Raw genomic sequence first — 17,876 nt, 5'->3', positions numbered from 1 at the left:
TTCTTCTCAGAAACCCTTGAATGTGCTGTCAATTCCCCTGAATTCCTTTCTCAGCTTCAGCGTTCTCCACTTGATCCCCTCTAATCTTGCTTTTGTGCAGCTCACTCAATGGAAACAGCTCCTCTGTAACTGAGTGCTTATGCAGCTTCTCTCCCCTCTGTCTTAATTCCCCTTGATCTCTAGGCTGTATTTGATACCGTTAATCTTTAGACACATTTTACTGTTGCTGATCTGACAATCTTTGGCACCTCTTGTTTCTCAAATGATTCTCTAACCTTGTTGATACTTTTCATAAGGTCAACTGAGAAAAGTCCAGCACAGCGTTCACAACAATGAGGTTCCCCAGGGCTCAGTGTTGTGTCTATTCCAATTCCATCTCCATCTCCCTTCCCATGGTCTTGACCCATACATTGTCTTGCTAGTTATCTTCCATTTACATCATTCTCATGAAGTCTGCTTTACACTGTCTTTGTCTTTATCCTGATGTMTTTTTGTCCTTGTGTTATTCAACCACATGCAGGTACTAAAATAGTTGATTTACTTTTGAAGTCAGCTTATTGTTCAATTTCTTTTTATAATCAGCCCAAAGAATGACAGTATCAATAGAAGTAATTTTTATTGCCCTTGACCCATACTCAATCAATATCATCTTAAATATTWGTTTTTGTGAATTAATGCTCTTGCGACCATTTCATTTGAACCATGATCTGTTTGTTCCAGTGTTCATATTTCATTGTCGGAGATCCTCGTTCATCTTACCTCCTCCCCTACTGTTCCCCAGCCATATGATAATGTATGTACAACTCATTCCCTATTTACTTTTCATTGTGACCTTAGGATGCCTCTCTTTTGACAATATCTTAATCCGCTGATATAAAAATTGCTAATATTCATTCCTCATTATTGTACTTAATTTACCTCACCATCTAATCTTCCTAATAATTAATTTCCTCCAATATCAATTAGGCCTCCCTATTTCATGTGGACACAGTATTTGGGTTTATTTAGTGCATGTCAAAAGGAATGGTTATGTCACATAATTTGCAGTGTGCTAGGTGGCCAGAGCTTTGGTCACAACCAGGAGCCTTCGTTTTGCTTTCTCTACTCCTCAGCGTCCACTAGCGATCACATTTCCCACAAATGCACCATATGTGGCATCTCAGTTAATTATCCAAAAGAAATTGTCCGAGGACATGGAATAACAGCAGGTGACCATCTCCAGCCCAGAGCAAAACCAACACTAACTGGTCAAGCTCAGCTGCCCTCGCTCCTCAACTAATGTTGGTGCCCGGAATGTGTTCATTCACGCTGCTTGGCCTTCATTACAGATCAGGGAAGGTGCAATTAGTAGGAGCTCCCCACCAGCTTATAATTACCTTAAGACATCCACTTAAATAGAGAACATTATAAATCAGCTCCTGTTGCCTATCAGGCTCTATGCAACATTATGCCAACAGATGTCAGATACAGCCATGGACAGGCCCCTTGGTGGCAGTGACAGCCAACAGCTACTGTTAGCTTCTCTAATGAATAGAATTGGGCTTCGGCTTTGTATTTTTGAGGGGTTCATTTGAGGTTCAGAGCTATATTTCTTGTGAATTAAAAAAGAAGGACAGCGAAGGGAGGCGAACAAAAGACCAATTAACAGTTGGATACAATGCAACAGATAACAGTTTGTTTGATGTTTCTCCCAACTTTGTGACATTTGTGCCAAATTAAACTTTTCATCTTCCATTTATACAGAAACATGATCCAGCGATGGGGTCTCTCTCCCCTTAGCCTCACATTGGGGTGAGGTGCCTGTTAAGGGTTTTGTGACATCTGCATTCACTTGCATCAAAGCCCCACAGTTGCATCAAAGAAGTTATGACAGACAAAAACATTATTCACAGAAGGAGCATTGTTTGGTCACCCACTGTTTCTCCATTACATAAAAGTATGTCAGGCTTAGAGGGAGAAAAATATCACACAATACAAACATATCACCACACAGACAAATCCTACTGAAAATTCTCTCATAAACAAAGCACCCATTTGGCATGATTTAGAGGGGCTTGGAAAAGCTGTTATTTRACAATAGTCGTTCCAAATGAACAGATACTATATTTTGAAACTGAACTTTCCGTCGTCCCAATTCTTTTGAGCTTGCTGCATTTWAAAAAAAATATTCACCTCAAAGGTTTTCTGTCATTTCACATGTGAAAAATAATTAAATGTCCATWAAATTTTTATCACTGTATGTGTCTCTGAAAACAAAAACACAACATTCATTCGGAGAGCTGTGGGAAGAAATATGAAAGGTTCCAGCTTCAAAGCTTGACCTTCATCCACCTGAAGTCGTGAGAGACTGCAAGAAAAACAAAGCTGAATGCATGAATGCTAAATATTCCCATTAAAGACCACTGACAAAGGAATGATATTCTATTGGAGATGGCTGTTTCTTCATATGGAACTGCATTTCTAAATGCATCTACCAATTGGCAGCCTCTGGAAAAAAAAGATCACCCTTAACCTCATCTTGTTCCTATACCAGGAAGTGCATTGTTACATACAGCAATGAATAGAACATAACAGGATGTAGACTGGTGCTGTAGCGAGAAAAATAAGCAACGCTTGGTTAATTCTTCAATGTATCTTGAATAGGTCTCGCTGGTTTAGTAATAAAGATCACTTGTATTGAGTAAATTTCGGTCTGAAGAGATATTCAATTAAAAAAAACATAAGGTATGCCATGCTTAATGTTGTATAACAATTTTTGCAAATCCATGTCTTAAAAAACTGTTTAAGCTTTTGAAGATAAAGTTAACATGGAAAACAACATTTCATATCAAGCCCACAATAAGCATCTTTGGTCACACTTTACATTACAAAGGCCTTATACCAGAAGTAACAAGCTGGGAATGTTGTATCATCTGGCCGATCTGCTGTTTCTCAGCTCTAAGCCTCAAGCCCACAAAACAACTGTCCTCTGGTCTGGTGTAGACTTTTAGTGGCCTTAAAAGGGGTGTGTGTGTGTGTGTTTGTGTGTGTGTGCTTCCCTTGGCCACTTTACATTACGAGGTCAATGAAAGGTAAGGGCTTCACCCTCTCTCAGCGTAGCAATCAGACAAAAAGCAGGTGTTGTGTCTAACATAACCTGGGGTGGGCAAAGCTATCTATTCCAGAGATATCCATCGGCCCTTTGTCTATAGAGGACCTTTAATAGTTGCACTAATCCACTTAGCTACCATACAAATTGTATTTCTGTGATGATTTGAGGCTGACATCAGCAAGTTCGGTGTCCAGAGCTATCGGATGGCACTGACTAGATGTATGCCGACAGTACATGATCTATTTAATGGTTAAGAAATGATAGATCAGATTATGGCTTTCTACTGGAGTGGCCCTGTGAGTAAACGACCTCTGCTCTCATCCTTAAGCTTCATTGTTTGCACCTGATATGAAACTTCATATTTTAATGCGATTRTCTTGCTTGGTATGTATGAAACAAGAGATGATTTATGAAGTGAGTTCATGTRGCTCTAGTCAAGCTTCACTTGCCGACCATATCAACATCATTTGTCATTTCTTTGTTACATCTCGCTCAATATCTCTTAGGAAATTAGATTTGGTTTTTTTTTCGCTCTCCTCTCTAAAACTTTTGTGAGAAATTATAMGTTTCTACGGTTGACGAGACAAAACAGGACAAATAAATCAATACAAAGCAAATGAAAGCAAATTGAATCTATTAAAGCAAAATTACTGGGAGAAAAATCACCCAAAYGYGACACAACCCAGAGAGTCATGGCCATGGGCACAATTAATGACAGAGGTAGTAAAAAGGTGTTGGATCATTAAGCTTGCAGGGACCTGTGTGCATGCARACAAGATCCCTACGCCAGACCAGCACAAAYAAGCCCCCCATMTTAATGGCCCATTGAAGTAGTGCTGCCCTGCATATCAGCGAAGCAGGCTGCCTGCAAGGRCYTAGCCTTCTACAATACCTCAGCTATCAYTATAATCACTGGGGATGTGTTGGATTTTCACACAAAAAAGTGAGGATCAGGGAGCGACCCTGCGGCTCCACCTCCGTCTCCTTCCTTACCTGAGGAATACCAAGCAGCGGGGTGCCAATGGAGGACCTTGAGATCAGCGTGGCTCTCCCGGGCAGCCATGAGTAATTAGTTCTAATTAGTAGCAGTGATTAACCGCGCTGGGGAACGTGGGGGCCGTAGGGGAGCAGATTGATAGAGCTGGCCCTCCTAACCCATAGAGGCTCCACTGCATCTTAAGCAGAAGGGACACTGCCTGTGGCCGYCAGCCAGCCAGATAGCATGTYCACCTASCATAAACAAATTAAAATCAAATCAAACTTTATTGGTCGMGTACACAGATTTGCAGGTKTTATAACAGGTGCAGCGAAATGCTTTGTKTCTAGCKCCAACAGCGCAGTAGAATGTCTAGCAAATACAATACAAATACACAAATAATMAASAAACAAACAAACAAACAAGAAATKACAATCCAGAGTAGWTATATTTCAGTGAGCATGTGTCAGAATCCACAACATAAATACGTGGTCTGCAATGTTTCCTTTGTTGGGGCACTCAGCAAATTTTAGGTCATGTGAGCRGAAACTYGAACGTTGTGAGAATTTTGTGCWRCTTCTGGCACTTGTTTACAGTGAACWCTGAGGCTGTACCCTTWCAGTTTTAGACAGTAGCCAATAGKCTATTGTGGMTATTTRAGCATAYTGTAGGCCTACCAACAAAACCAATGGAGCAAATCCCATAACATTTTCACATTTCTATGATATAGCCTAAAGTAGCCTATATGTGGTGTTCAATGCAGACCTACATTGCATGAGACTTTTAAAAACGTTTTTATATTATGAATTATGACATTAATTATTTTTTACTTGCTCTGTACCACCATGGGCCAAATAGGTGACTGTAATTTGCATTGTATTGTGTTGTATGATGCAAGAAACTACTTTAAAAATAAAATGGATTATTATTACCATACAGAGAATTAGACAATGTAGGCTACCCCTCTGCCCTATTGGCTTATTTACATATTCAAACCTGTCTCAAAATACAACACTGCACCTTTAATTAATACATAAGCTTTTTACCTGACTGATTTCAAAGAAATGTAGCCTACACGTTTTGTGCTCTTGTAGGAAGCAGTAACTTCCCATTGCYGACCTATACGTATCTATAACTGRGCTAATAACTCGMTAACTAGCAAAGAATAKCAACACGTGCACACGCWTGGCTCTGCTGATCTAAACTGATCTGAAAAGCACATTCACTCAGGGGTGATTGAAAGAACGCTCATGGGCTACCTCAGCCAATAGAATTCTACTCCTTTGCATTCTGGTTCTGCCTAAAACAAAATCACAGACTCAATCAAAGTTAGATTTGTTTTGGTTTGTTGCATTGAAAAGGGGCTGATATAATGTTGATTAGGTCACATAAAAAACATTGATCTATATAGTGCGAACTAATGAGGCAAACTCAGTGATGTTCAATCTCTTGCGTCTCTGCACGGCCTGGCATTTCTTCTGCGTGGCAGTCCTGGARGAGGTATGCAGCAGCACACGTGCGCAGCTTAGAGGGAACATTAGTGCTGTGTAGACAGTATATMATTTGGAAGGAAAATGGAATTTACAGTAGTAGGTATATTGGGATGAACTATGTCCAGAATACAGTACATACTGTACATACACAGTGGATAGGATATAAAGAGAATATGAGGTGACCAGCATACAATGAATCTAAAGTGCCTTCGGAAAGTATTCAGACCCCTTCCCCTTTTCCGTATTTTGTTATGTTACAGACTTTTTCTAAAATGTATTACATTTTAAAATGTAATGTAACTTCAATCTACACACAATACCACATAATAACAAAGTAAAAACAGTTTTTTATACATTTGAGAAAATGCATTAAATAAAAAAACAGAAATATCTTATTGACATAAGTATTCACTTATACCCTTTGCTATGAGACTCGAAATTGAGTTCAGGTGCATCCTGTTTCCATTGATCATCCTTGATATGTTTCTACAACTTGATTTGAGTCCACCTGTGTTAAATTCAATTGATTGGACATGACTTGGCAAGGCCCACACCTGTCTATATAAGGTCCCACAGTTGACAGTGCATGTCAGAGCAAAAACCAAGCCATGAGGTCGAAGGAATTGTCAGTAGAGCTCCGTAGAGACAGGATTGTGTTGAGGCACAGATCTGGGGAAGGGTACCAAAAAATGTCTGCAGCATTGAAGGTCCCCAAGAACACAGTGGCCTCCAAATTAAATCAAATGTTATTGGTCACATACACATGGTGTCACAACTTCCGCCGAAGTTGGTGCCTCTCCTTGTTCGGGCGGCGTTCGGCGCTCGTCGTCACCGGCTTTCTAGCTGCCACCGATCCATGTTTCTTTTTCCATTTGTTATGTCTTTATTGTACACACCTGGTTCCCATTACATTATTACTTTTTTCCCTATTTAACCCTCTGGTTCTCATTATGTTGTGTGCTTGATTGTTCCTGGTTTGTGTTAGTCTTTTGTGTTAGGGTTTGTGATCCCTGCGTGGATTTATTTCCTGATTATTTTTCCAGAGTAAAGTTCGTTATTTTACTCAGTTCTGTGTCCTGCGCCTGACTCCGTTCTCACCTCTGCACAACTAACACCTGACAGAATCAAGCACCGTTTTAATGGAGTCAGCAGGTGCACCCAGTCCTCCGGTACCAGTAGAGGAACGTGTCCAGCAGCACCATGGAGCGATGGGAAAAAGGGGGTTTTCCCACGACCCCATCAACTTCACTCCAACCAACACCACAACCCACACTGCTGTCCACCCCTCCTTCACCTGGACCAAAGGGGGATTCGGCTCTCGCTCCCGAGCGCATATGATGGGACGGCTGCCGGTTGCCAGGGGTTCCTGCTCCAGTTGGAGCTCTACCTGGCGACCGTCCACTCGACTCCCTCAGGATACGAGAGTGTGTCCGCCCTCATCTCCTGTCTGTCGGGGAAAGCGCTTGAGTGGGCAAACTCTTAATGGGGAGGTATAGATGCAGCGTCGGTCCACTATGAGGAGTTCACCGTCGCTTTCGGGTGGTCTTCGATCATCCACCTGAGGGGAGAGCGGTGGGGGAACGCTTGTTCCATCTCAGACAGGGGATGAGGAGCGCACAGGAATTCGCACTGGACTTCAGGACCCTGGCTGCCAGCGCGGGATGGAATGAGAGGGCCCTGACCGACCATTACCGTTGTAGTCTACGTGAGGACGTTCGTTGGGAGCTGGCCTGCAGGGACACCACCCTTACCCTCGACCAGCTGGTTGATTCATCCATCCGGCTGGATAACCTGTTGGCCACCCGTGGACGTCCGGATCGGGGTCCGTCCATTCCATCTCCCAGCACTTCCGATCCTACACCTATGGAGCTCGGAGGTGCTGCTCTAAGGGTGACCGGAGGGGGGGGCTGTTTCTTGCACTACCTGTGTCCGCAGAGGACACACTGCTGGTCGGTGCTGGAGAGGTCCGACCAAGAAGTCACGGCAGCAGGCAGGGCACTGGTGGATCATCCCAGGTGAATATGCACCCAACTCAGCCAGAGCTTCCTGTTGCGCACATGTGTATATCTATAGAATTTCCTGAGTTTTCCCCGCATTMCCAGCATAAGTAGATTCAGGCGCAGCTGGGAATTTTATTGACCGTTCGTTTGCTCTTAGTTTAGGGATCCCTATTGTTCCTGTTGATGTTCCCTTCACTGTACATTCCTTAAATAGTCGTCCTTTAGGGTCGGGCCTGATTAGGGAGGTCACAGCTCCATTATGTATGATAATGCAGGAGGGTCATAAGGAGAGAATTAGTCTCTTCCTGATCGATTCTCCTGCGTTTCCTATGGTGTTGGGGCTTCCCTGGTTGGCTTATCATGACCCCACTATTTCGTGGCAACAGAGGGCTCTCAAGGGATGGTCACATCAGTGTTCAGGGAGGTGTATAGGTGTTTCCATAGGTGCAACCACGGTGGAGAGTCCAAACCAGGTCTCCACCATGCTCTGAATATGCTGATTTGGCTCTCGCCTTCTGTAAAAAGAAGGTGACTCAATTACCCCCACATTGTGCGATAAATCTCCTGGTAGACGCAGCACTTCCCAGGAGTCACGTGTATCCTCTGTCACAGGAGGAGACGGCAGCTATGGAGACATATGTCACCGAATCTCAGGGACAGGGATACATTCTGCCTTCCACTTCACCTGCCTCCTCAAGTTTATTTTTTTTGTGAAGAAGAAGGATGGAGGTTTACGCCCGTGCATTGACTATAGAGGTTTAAATCAGATCACGGTGAAGTATAGTTATCAGCTGCCTCTCATAGCCAGTGTGACAGAGTCATTGCATGGAGCGCGCTTCTTCACCAAATTGGATCTCAGAAGTGCTTACAACCTGGTGCATATCCGGAAGGGGGATGAGTGGAAGACGGCATTTAGTACCACCTCTGGGCACTATGAGTACCTCGTCATGCCGTACGGGTTGATGAATGCTGCATCTGTCTTCAAATCCTTTGTAGACGAGATTTTCAGGGACCTGCACGGGCAGGGTGTAGTGGTGTATATAGATGACATTCTAATATACTCCGCTACACGCGCCGAGCATGTGTCTCTGGTGCGCAAGGTGCTTGGTCGATTGTTGGAGCATGACCTGTACGATAAGGCTGAGAAATGTCTGTTCTTTCAACAGTCCGTCTCCTTCCTAGGGTACCGCCTGTCCGAGTCACGGGTGGAGATGGATAATGACTGCATTTCAGCCGCGCGTAATTGGCCGACTCCAACCACTGTAAAGGAGGTGCAGTGGTTCTTAGGGTTTGCCAACTACTACCCGAGGTTTATCCGGGGCTTTGGTCAGGTAGCGGCTCCCATTACCTCTTTGCTGAAGGGGTGACCGGTGCGCCTGCAGTGGTCAGCTGGGGCGGATAGGGCTTTTGGTCACCTGAAGGCTCCTGTGTTGGCTCATCCTGATCCCTCCTTAGCGTTCATAGTAGAGGTGGATGCGTCCGAGGCTGGGATAGGAGCTGTGCTGTCTCAGCACTCGGGTACGCCACCATAGGAGCAAAACTATGCCTTCTTGTGACATCGGGTGCTGTAGGTGTCCTGGAGGTCAGGTAGTTTTCCCCCGGTGATGCGTTGTGCAGACTGCACCACCCTCTGGAGAGCCCTGCGGTTGTGGGCGGTGCCGTTGCTGTACCAGGCGGTGATACAGCCCGACAGGATGCTCTCAAGTAGAAGTTTGTGAGGGATATAGGTGACAAGCCAAATTTCTTCAGCCTCCTGAGGTTGAAGAGGTGCTGTTGCGCATTCTTCATCACACTGTTTGTGTGGGTGGACCGTTTCAGTTTGTCCGGGATGTGTACACCGTGGAACTTGAAACTTTCCACCTTCTCCACTGCTGTCCCATCGATGTGGATAGGGGGGTGCTCCCTTTGCTGTTTCCTGAAGTCCACRATCATCTCCTTTGTTTTGTTGACGTTAAGTGAGAGGTTGTTTTCCTGACACCACACTCTGAGTGCCCTCACCTCCTCCCTATAGGTTGTCTTGTCATTGTTGGTAATCAAGCCTACTACTGTTGTGTCGTCTGCAAACTTGATGATCAAATTGGAGGTGTGCATGGCCACGCAGTCATGGGTGAACAGGGAGTACAGGAGGGGGCTGAGCATGCACCCTTGTGGGGGCCCAGTGTTGAGGATCAGCGAAGTGGAGATGTTGTTTCCTACCTTCACCACCTGGGGGCGGCCAGTCAGGGAGTTCAGGAGGGTACTATGGTGTTGAATGCTGCGCTCTAGTCAATGAACAGCATTCTTACATAGGTATGCCTCTTGTCTAGATGGGATAGGGCAGTGTGCAGTGTGTAGGCGATTGCATCGTCTGTGGACCTATTGGGGCAGTAGGCAAATTGCAGTGGGTCAAGGGTGACAGGTAAGGTGTAGGTGATATTGACTAGTCTCTCAAAGCACTTCATGATGACAGAAGTGAGTGCTACAGTGCGATAGTCATTCAGTTGAGTTACCTATGCCTTCTTGGGAACAGGAACATTGGTAGCCATCTTGAAGCATGTGGGGACAGCAGACTGGGTTAGGGAGAGATTGAATATGACCGTAAACACACCAGCCAGCTGGTCTGCGCATGCTCTGAGGACGCGGCTAGGGATGCCGTCTGGGCCGGCAGCCTTGCGAGGGTTAACACGTTTAAATGTCTTACTCACGTTGGCCATGGAGAAGGAGGGGGGGTGCAGTCCTTGGTAGCGGGCCGCGTCGGTGGCACTGTATTATCCTCAAAGCGGGCAAAGAAGGTGTTTTGTTTGTCTGGAAGCAAGACGTCAGTGTTTGTGATATGGCTGGTTTTCTTTTTGTAGTCCGTGATTGCCTGTAGACCCTGCCACATACGTCTCGTGTCTGAGTAGTTGAATTGCGACTCCACTTTGTCCCTATATTGACGTTTCGCTCCATCATTCTTAAATATAATAAGTTTGAAACCACCAAGACTCTTGCTAAAGCTGGCCGCCCGGCCAATCTGACCAATCGGGACAGAGCTCCAGAGGTCCTCTATGGAGATAGGAGAACCTTCCAGAAGGACAACCATCTCTGCAGCACTATATCAATCAGGCCTCTATGGTAGAGTGGCCAGACGGAAGCCACTCCTCAGTAAAAGGCACATGACAGCCCGCTTGGAGTTTTCCAAAGGCACCTAAAGGACTCTCAGACCATGAGAAACAAGATTCTCTGGTCTGATAAGATCAAGCTTGAACTCTTTGGCCTGAATGCCAAGCGTCACGTCTGGAGGAAACCTGGCACCATCCCAACTGTGAATGTGGGGATGATTTTCAGCAGCAGGGACTGGGAGACTAGTCAGGATCGAGGGAAGGTGCACGGAGCAAAGTACAGTGAGATCCTTGATGAAAACCAGCTTCAAAGTGCTCAGGACCTCAGACTGGGGCAAAAATGTACCTTCCAACAGGACAACGACCCTAAGCACACAGCCAAGACAATGCAGAAGTGGCTTCGGGACAAGTCTCTGAATGTCCTTGAGTGGCCCAGCGAGAGCCCAGACTTGAACCCGATCTAACATCTCTGCAGAGACCTGAAAATTGCTGTGCAGCGACGCTCCCCATCCAGCCTGACAGAGCTTGAGAGGATCTGCAGAGAAGAATGGGAGAAACTCCCCAAATACAGGTGTGCCAAGCTTGTAGCAATATCTCAAGAAGACTCGAGGCTGTAATTGCTGCCAAAGGTGATTCAACAATGTACTAAGTAAAGGGTCTGAATTCTTATGTAAATGTAATAATTCAGTTTTTTGCAACATTTGCAAACATTTATAAACCTGGTTTTTGCTTTGTCTTAAGGGGGTAGATTGATGAGGAAAAAACGATTTTATCCATTTTAGAAATAAGGCTGTAACGTAAAAAAAATATGGAAAAAGTCAAGGGGTCTGAATACTTTCCGAATGGACTGTACATACATGGGGCATTAGTCTCAAGGATCAGGGCTGAGTACCGAGCAGGTAGCTGGCTAGTGATGGCTGTTCAACAGTCTGATGCCTCGTGATAGAAGCTGTTTCTCAGTGTCTTGGTCCCGGCTCTGATGCACCTGTACCGCTCTCTGTCTGCTAGATGGTAGTATAGTAAACAGACCGTGGCTCGGTGGCTGAGGTCCTTGCTGATCTTCTTGACCTTCCTTTGACACTGAGTGCATAAATGTTCTGGAGGGCAGGCAGCGTGCCCTTGGTGATGCGGTTGAGGGCGTTACAGTTGCCGTACCAAGGTGGTGATGCAGCTCGACAGAATGCTCTCAATGGTGCATCTATAGAGGTTTGTGAGGGTTGTCGTGTCTTTGGCTATGCCGGATTAAGTGTTATGACATGCTATTCTATAAATACTTTCTCCGTAATTAATATTACCTGATTGAACTATATCATGTAAATATAATTAACTAGAGAGGAGGGGCACCACAAAAATAATATTTATAGAGCTGTTATCTCCGAATAAACTCTTAAAGACCTTATAATTATTTTACATCAATAGCAGTCAATTAATCGTCATCTTATTCAGTCTCTATCTGAAAGATTGTAAATTCTTGGTTATCACGAACCCTGGCTAACAAGTTGAATCAGCAATACAAAATTGGGTTTAATTATTTATTTACTAATATACTAAATGCAACATAATTACATATAATTCATATCACGACGGAATAAATCATATCACCTTGATTACAAATTACGTCATAAAGGAAAACGTCCCTAGCGGGGACAAAAGAAAAGGGGCTAGGTTTGAGTGGGGGGGGGGGGTATTTATGACTGTCATAAACCTACCCCCAGGCCAACGTCATGACAGGGTCTTAGGGCCATGCAGAATTTCTTCAACTGCCTGAGGTTGAAGAGGCAGTGTTGCGCCTTCTCTCCCACGGGGATGGCACCATTTCAGGTCATCAGTGATGTGCATGCCAAGGAACCTTTGAAGCTTTTGACCCGCTCCACTGCGGCCCCGTTGATGTGGATGGGGAGTGCTTCCTCTTCCTCTACTGTTTTGTCTCATGTCTACGCTGTATTGCAGGTGTACACATTGTGGCCTACCCATCTCAGAAGCTGCATCTCAGAAGCTGCTTCCCTATTGGTCCCTGTGCAGGTAAATTATTTGTTTACTTTTTGTGTGCTTTGAATGCATTGTGTCATGATACATTCATTCACCATCGCAAAGTGTTTCGATATACCTAATATTATGACACATTTTTGTTGATTCTCTATGTCATTTCAAACTAGAAGATTATACTTCATACTCGTGCAATTGAGCTTTTGATTCAAACAACGCAAATTCAAACAAGCGAATGTACCGAGCTTGATTTTTAAACATGACAATTGAGTCTAATTATGGTCATTTCTCCCATCCCCAATAATGTTCCTAAAAGCTGGCGCAGTCTCCGCCAGCCAGTCATTTCTTTAAGATGGCAGGGGGGCTCTTAACAAGATATAGGCCCCTGAGATCAGTGTTCCTGGAGGAACATTCCTGAACAAGCGAGCTCGATGAAAATTACTGTAGTGTACCCGCACCTGCTTGGAAACAGCTGAAGTGTTGTTCAAACGTCTCAGATAAACAACCCACACGAGTACCACTAGAACACTATAATTCCCACTCCGACCAGGGAAAGGCTGAGAAAGACGGGAGATGATCCTATTTGTACTGAGACTGATTAAGAAACAGGCTTCAAATACCCGCTATTTACAAGGTGTGGGGATTAAAAAGGTCTCTCCAAATCCTGAGAACAGCAACTGTTTGTCTGGAAAGCTCTTTTATAGTGCTTCCACTGAGGCTGAAAGCTGAGAGGAAGAAACCACTACTCACCTCCTCCATTAAAATGATGCTCAGCTCTCAAGAGTGATTGTCCAAGGAACTTGATGACTGCCAGACAGATGCAGGCAAGTTTGCTGTTTCTTTCTAACATAGGAAGGAATGACCTTGGCTTAGCATGTTTTTCAAAAATGCCATACTCTGTGGACGGTTCCAACAGATTGAAGGCATTTGGCATTAGGGGAGGGCTTTGTGTGTATAATCATGTGTGTGCCCTATGTGTTGGATAATCTGCTCTGCCTTGTTGACTGCTGTTTTGGCAATTAAGTAGGGTGCCTGCTCACAAATGCCATCAACGTCCTGAGATGTCGCAATATTGGACTGGTTTCAATTTTCTCCATTTTGACAGCCCATTTCGGCCGCAACTCTGAATAAAAAGGGCCATAGGTCCTCAAGCATTGGCAGTACACAAGTCACTCTCCCGATCTAAACTGTTTCCCCTCATGCCCCAAGCCTTAGGTAGACTACAGTCGACAACTGGCAGACATACCACTGGGATGAATATAGCCTGGACACAGCCTCAGATTCACGCAAACCACAGTCAAGTCCAATAGAAGCACCAATACGATTTACGTATACTCGCTCAAGCAAGTAATTTTGAACTGGTTATGCACCGCACGTTAAAATAAACATGAAAGAAATGATCAAGCCAACGGCTGACGCTCATTGAATTACATGTTCAGCTTGACAGCTCTGTGTTGGTGAAGAAATGAAAGTAAAATTAGATTTTGAAAAAATGAAATATGGGGAATAACAGTATTGCTTTCTCTGAGAGAAACGTTGTCAAACCTTGACACGCTGCTATGTACCAATCACTCAAGATTCAGCAAGTTGGCATGTTGTAATTCGGTGTACAGAATTTAGCCAGTTATAACCCCCCGCTGTTCAATGGATTGACTTGAATTACATGTATAAATGAAGCGAAACTGAGAAACTTTAACAACCATGCCAGCTCTTTTTAATCATAGTCCTAATTCCAACTGACAAAAACCCTTTTGGCAATATGGGAAGTATAGGCATTACCGGAAAAGCATCAGAATATGACACACCCGTTCTAACCCATCACAGAGCTAAGTGTAGGCTATGTCCATAAAGAAAAATTGCTTTTGGGGCAAAGGAATCGACGATCAAACTTTATCTGATAGCAGTTTATAATATATTGTTGAAGTACTATTCCGCTTGAACAATAGGAGTATTACTTATAGTCCCGTGTAGTGCAGGGAGCTCTAACCTGTTTATATGAGGGTCATATTCTATACAGACCATTCCTTCTTAGCTCTTCACATCGTGCTCGTCAGCCCTCTAGAGGCGGAGACTCCATGAATGACCCTTAATGTGACAGAGAAATGGGGATCACTTTCTCTCTGTGGCTCTGCCAGCGGTCTGATGATATCRACTAGATGGTGTGAGYGGGCGGGGGAGACTCCAAAAAGCGGATTAAAGYGAGRAGATAAGGCTATCCACTGTAATTAAGCCCTATCTCTGGACAGCCACTGAAGAAGATACATCATCCTWCACAGYMTTGCCACTGTTGAAAYACACTAACAATTATTCAATAATTAATTCTTATGCATGCATGAGCCAAACACTAATAGGACATATTTTAACTACAACATTATAGMGTACTGTTCAATTAAATTAATTGGGAAYGCATTTATGATCAATGTAATACATCACCTTTTTCATATTTTTTAATCACTCTAYTGTAATTGTATTAGCTCTGTTGTCAGGCCTTTTATGATGCAGTCTATGTTAATTTCCYTTTCCAGACATTTCTAATTGAGAAGTGAGATATATAGGCTTGTGGCACTAGACATACTACAGGAGACATTAGCCAGGGCCCTCGGGGTGCCACTGCTGCTATCCATCCTGCATTGTTAACAGGAAGTTAATAACATGAAGTTGAAGTATAATGAGAAGWCACCTTACAGGGTGCTGGAGTTACTCCTTCAGAGGACACTGTGAAATATGGCTGGACAAGGGCCCTCCACAATCAACCATCTCTGATCTCCAGTTCACACAGAAAAATTACCATAGAGTGAAATTTCACTGTGAATGTTGGTGCATGAGAAATGATAGGATTCAAATTAAATACATTGATCAAATGAGGTGAAAAWACTTGGATCCTCTGATTTAAAAGGACTTCTAGTTGACATAGAAAAATATTACACTCCCAAGCAAATGTGCCCTGTCTGTCTCAACTTGATCACATCTGGACTGAGAAGAGAGTATTTATCAAGCGAGAAATTGCAATTAAATAATTTAACCCTAGACTTTGAAATAATATTGTATTGTAATGACGGTTTTAACCTTTGTTGAATCAACAATTCCTTAGGTCCATGTGTTGCGTTGTTTCCCTACTGTTAAGACTGTTTTCACCATTTAGTTTCTAGCTACTATAGACTTTTTACTGTAGCTCTGAGACCCTTTTATGGCATCTAGTGTTGCACCAAAGATGTTTCCCAAATTATTTTATAACACAGAACACATTCATCAAAGTATTCTATTTTCTTAAATCCTCCTTTTCTCTTCTAGATTCCAACACARTCATGCAATGTCTCTGGACATGGTAAGTGTTTCAAAGGCTTTCCTATGCAGAGGGTTATTAGACATGGGTAAACAGAAGCCATCTTTGAAATGCTCTGACATTTCCTCGTCAACTGAAATGCAAACAGTGTGGAGCCTTCATCATGTTCCAGTAGAAAAGGTATGATAGCACCGAATGTTGTGGTCAACACCGTGCAAGGKGACGTGAGACCACATATGTGATTACATTACACCAGCTAGCCATTCCATGTTCAACCCCTGCTGTTCACCACTGGCAGTCATAGCAACCACAAAGGAATTATAAACTGCTTGGAATAGGTTGTCCTTCATGAATSATACTGTTCAGCTTCCAACTATCTGGGTAATACATACACCACAGCTTTACATCAGGTGTTGCTGTTTGTCATGGCCTTATCGGAAGTTTCCTCCCTCTTGTTCTTTATCATACACTGTAACACCTTGACAGGAAGAGATAGCAGAAAGTATGAGGTGTCCTTTATCATACACTGTAACACCTTGACAGGAAGAGATAGCAGAAAGTATGAGGTGTCCTTTTCTACAGGTGAAACTCTCTTAAAGGCCTAATGTGGAGGGAGTCGTAAAATCTCAACTATTATTACCACCCATTAATGGTCCACACATTCAGCACCAATTAGGCTTTTTCTCCCCATCCTCTGTATCCTGAGGCAACCAGTCTAGGATTTGGAGATGGGGAGAGACAACCATTCCACTAGGAGCACTGAATMACCAGGTTTAAGTACTCAGACTGCTTGAGTCTTCTCTCGAGAATGATATCCAGAAGGAAACAAAGAAGTCATAATTGTTTGAGTGACAGACTTTATGTCTCTGCACTGCAAGGTCAGATATTTACCGCCCCAAAAAACGGAATGTGATAAGTGATCTCTGGGATGGGAGGATTTCTTATAGAATAACTTACAGTAGTAGTGTGTGTCACAGTCAAGTGTATAATGTAAGCTATATACTGTATGTTTTTTTGGTTAATTTATAATTAATTATTAATAGGAGAGCTGGCTTGGAAAAAGGTAAGCATCAGCTTCAATAGAATAAGTTAAAATAGCAGAGGACAGAGGAGTAACCAAAATAGATTTGTGTGATCACTTGCATGCCAACTTCAACCTTGTCCCTCCCAAAAAGCCATAAGGAAGAAATGTTCTCGGAGGTTCATTTGTGACTATATTATCACGAGAACTAGGGTAATTGCCAACAAATGACAAAAAAAGGACTATTGAAAACCAATTTGGCTTATAACTGACCGTGCTATGTCCTCTCAGCAGGTGGTTATTCATAATACAGCAGGTAATTCATATGAATTATTTCCTACCTGTCATTCACCTTGTTCCAGCGGCTCACTGTTGAAGTAATTGTAGTTCCTGTAGATTTCACGCTGGCACCTACGGCTGCTTTCTTGGCTGACCTTCCTGGACTCTCGCTTCAACCAATTATCTGTGGGCCTTGCAGAGAAAGACACAAGTGTAAATATTCCAAAGAGAATCCCGTGGCCTCATTGATCCAMAGCCAATACTTCCTGAAACTGATCCTGGTCAATACATAACTACAGAAATAGCTAWGGATAGTAGCGTAAAAATAGAGCATACAGATGTACATGTTATGTCCGTGCACTGTGCTACTGCCATCTGTGGTTGTCAGTCATTAAAATGTMAAAAACTCACTTATGAAAAACATTGGAAATTTGGCAATGTGCACTGAGTATGTTAAGCATTTTCAGCAGTTAAACAAATCAGTGAGGTAACTTGCTGAGGTGGTTATGGGTATGAYATTAAAGTTAGATATGTGATTAGAGTACAGTGAKATTCCACATGTCCAAACAAATAACACTTTAACAGAAGATTATTTGTAAGTCAAGCCATCTGACAGATTGAATGGAAGGTATGTGACCAACAAAATGTCCTCAATAGAAACAGTTCA

At 43.5% G+C, this 17,876-nt stretch overlaps 1 long non-coding RNA gene across 1 annotated transcript in view; it reads right to left on the bottom strand.

Annotated features, from left to right (window-relative positions):
* LOC111980429 (uncharacterized) overlaps window positions 1–17,389 on the bottom strand; it is a 153,668-nt gene extending 136,279 nt beyond the window's left edge. The window contains exon 1 of the long non-coding RNA XR_002879461.3: window positions 17,272–17,389. This is a non-coding gene — a long non-coding RNA (uncharacterized lncRNA). The remainder of the gene's footprint in view (window positions 1–17,271) is intronic.
* Window positions 17,390–17,876: the final 487 nt, after the last annotated feature.

Source organism: Salvelinus sp. IW2-2015, linkage group LG20 (assembly GCF_002910315.2).
Source record: "Salvelinus sp. IW2-2015 linkage group LG20, ASM291031v2, whole genome shotgun sequence".
NCBI lineage: Eukaryota > Metazoa > Chordata > Actinopteri > Salmoniformes > Salmonidae > Salvelinus > Salvelinus sp. IW2-2015.
Note: the sequence above shows the minus strand (reverse complement) of the source record. Positions and strands in the feature narration are given on the sequence as shown.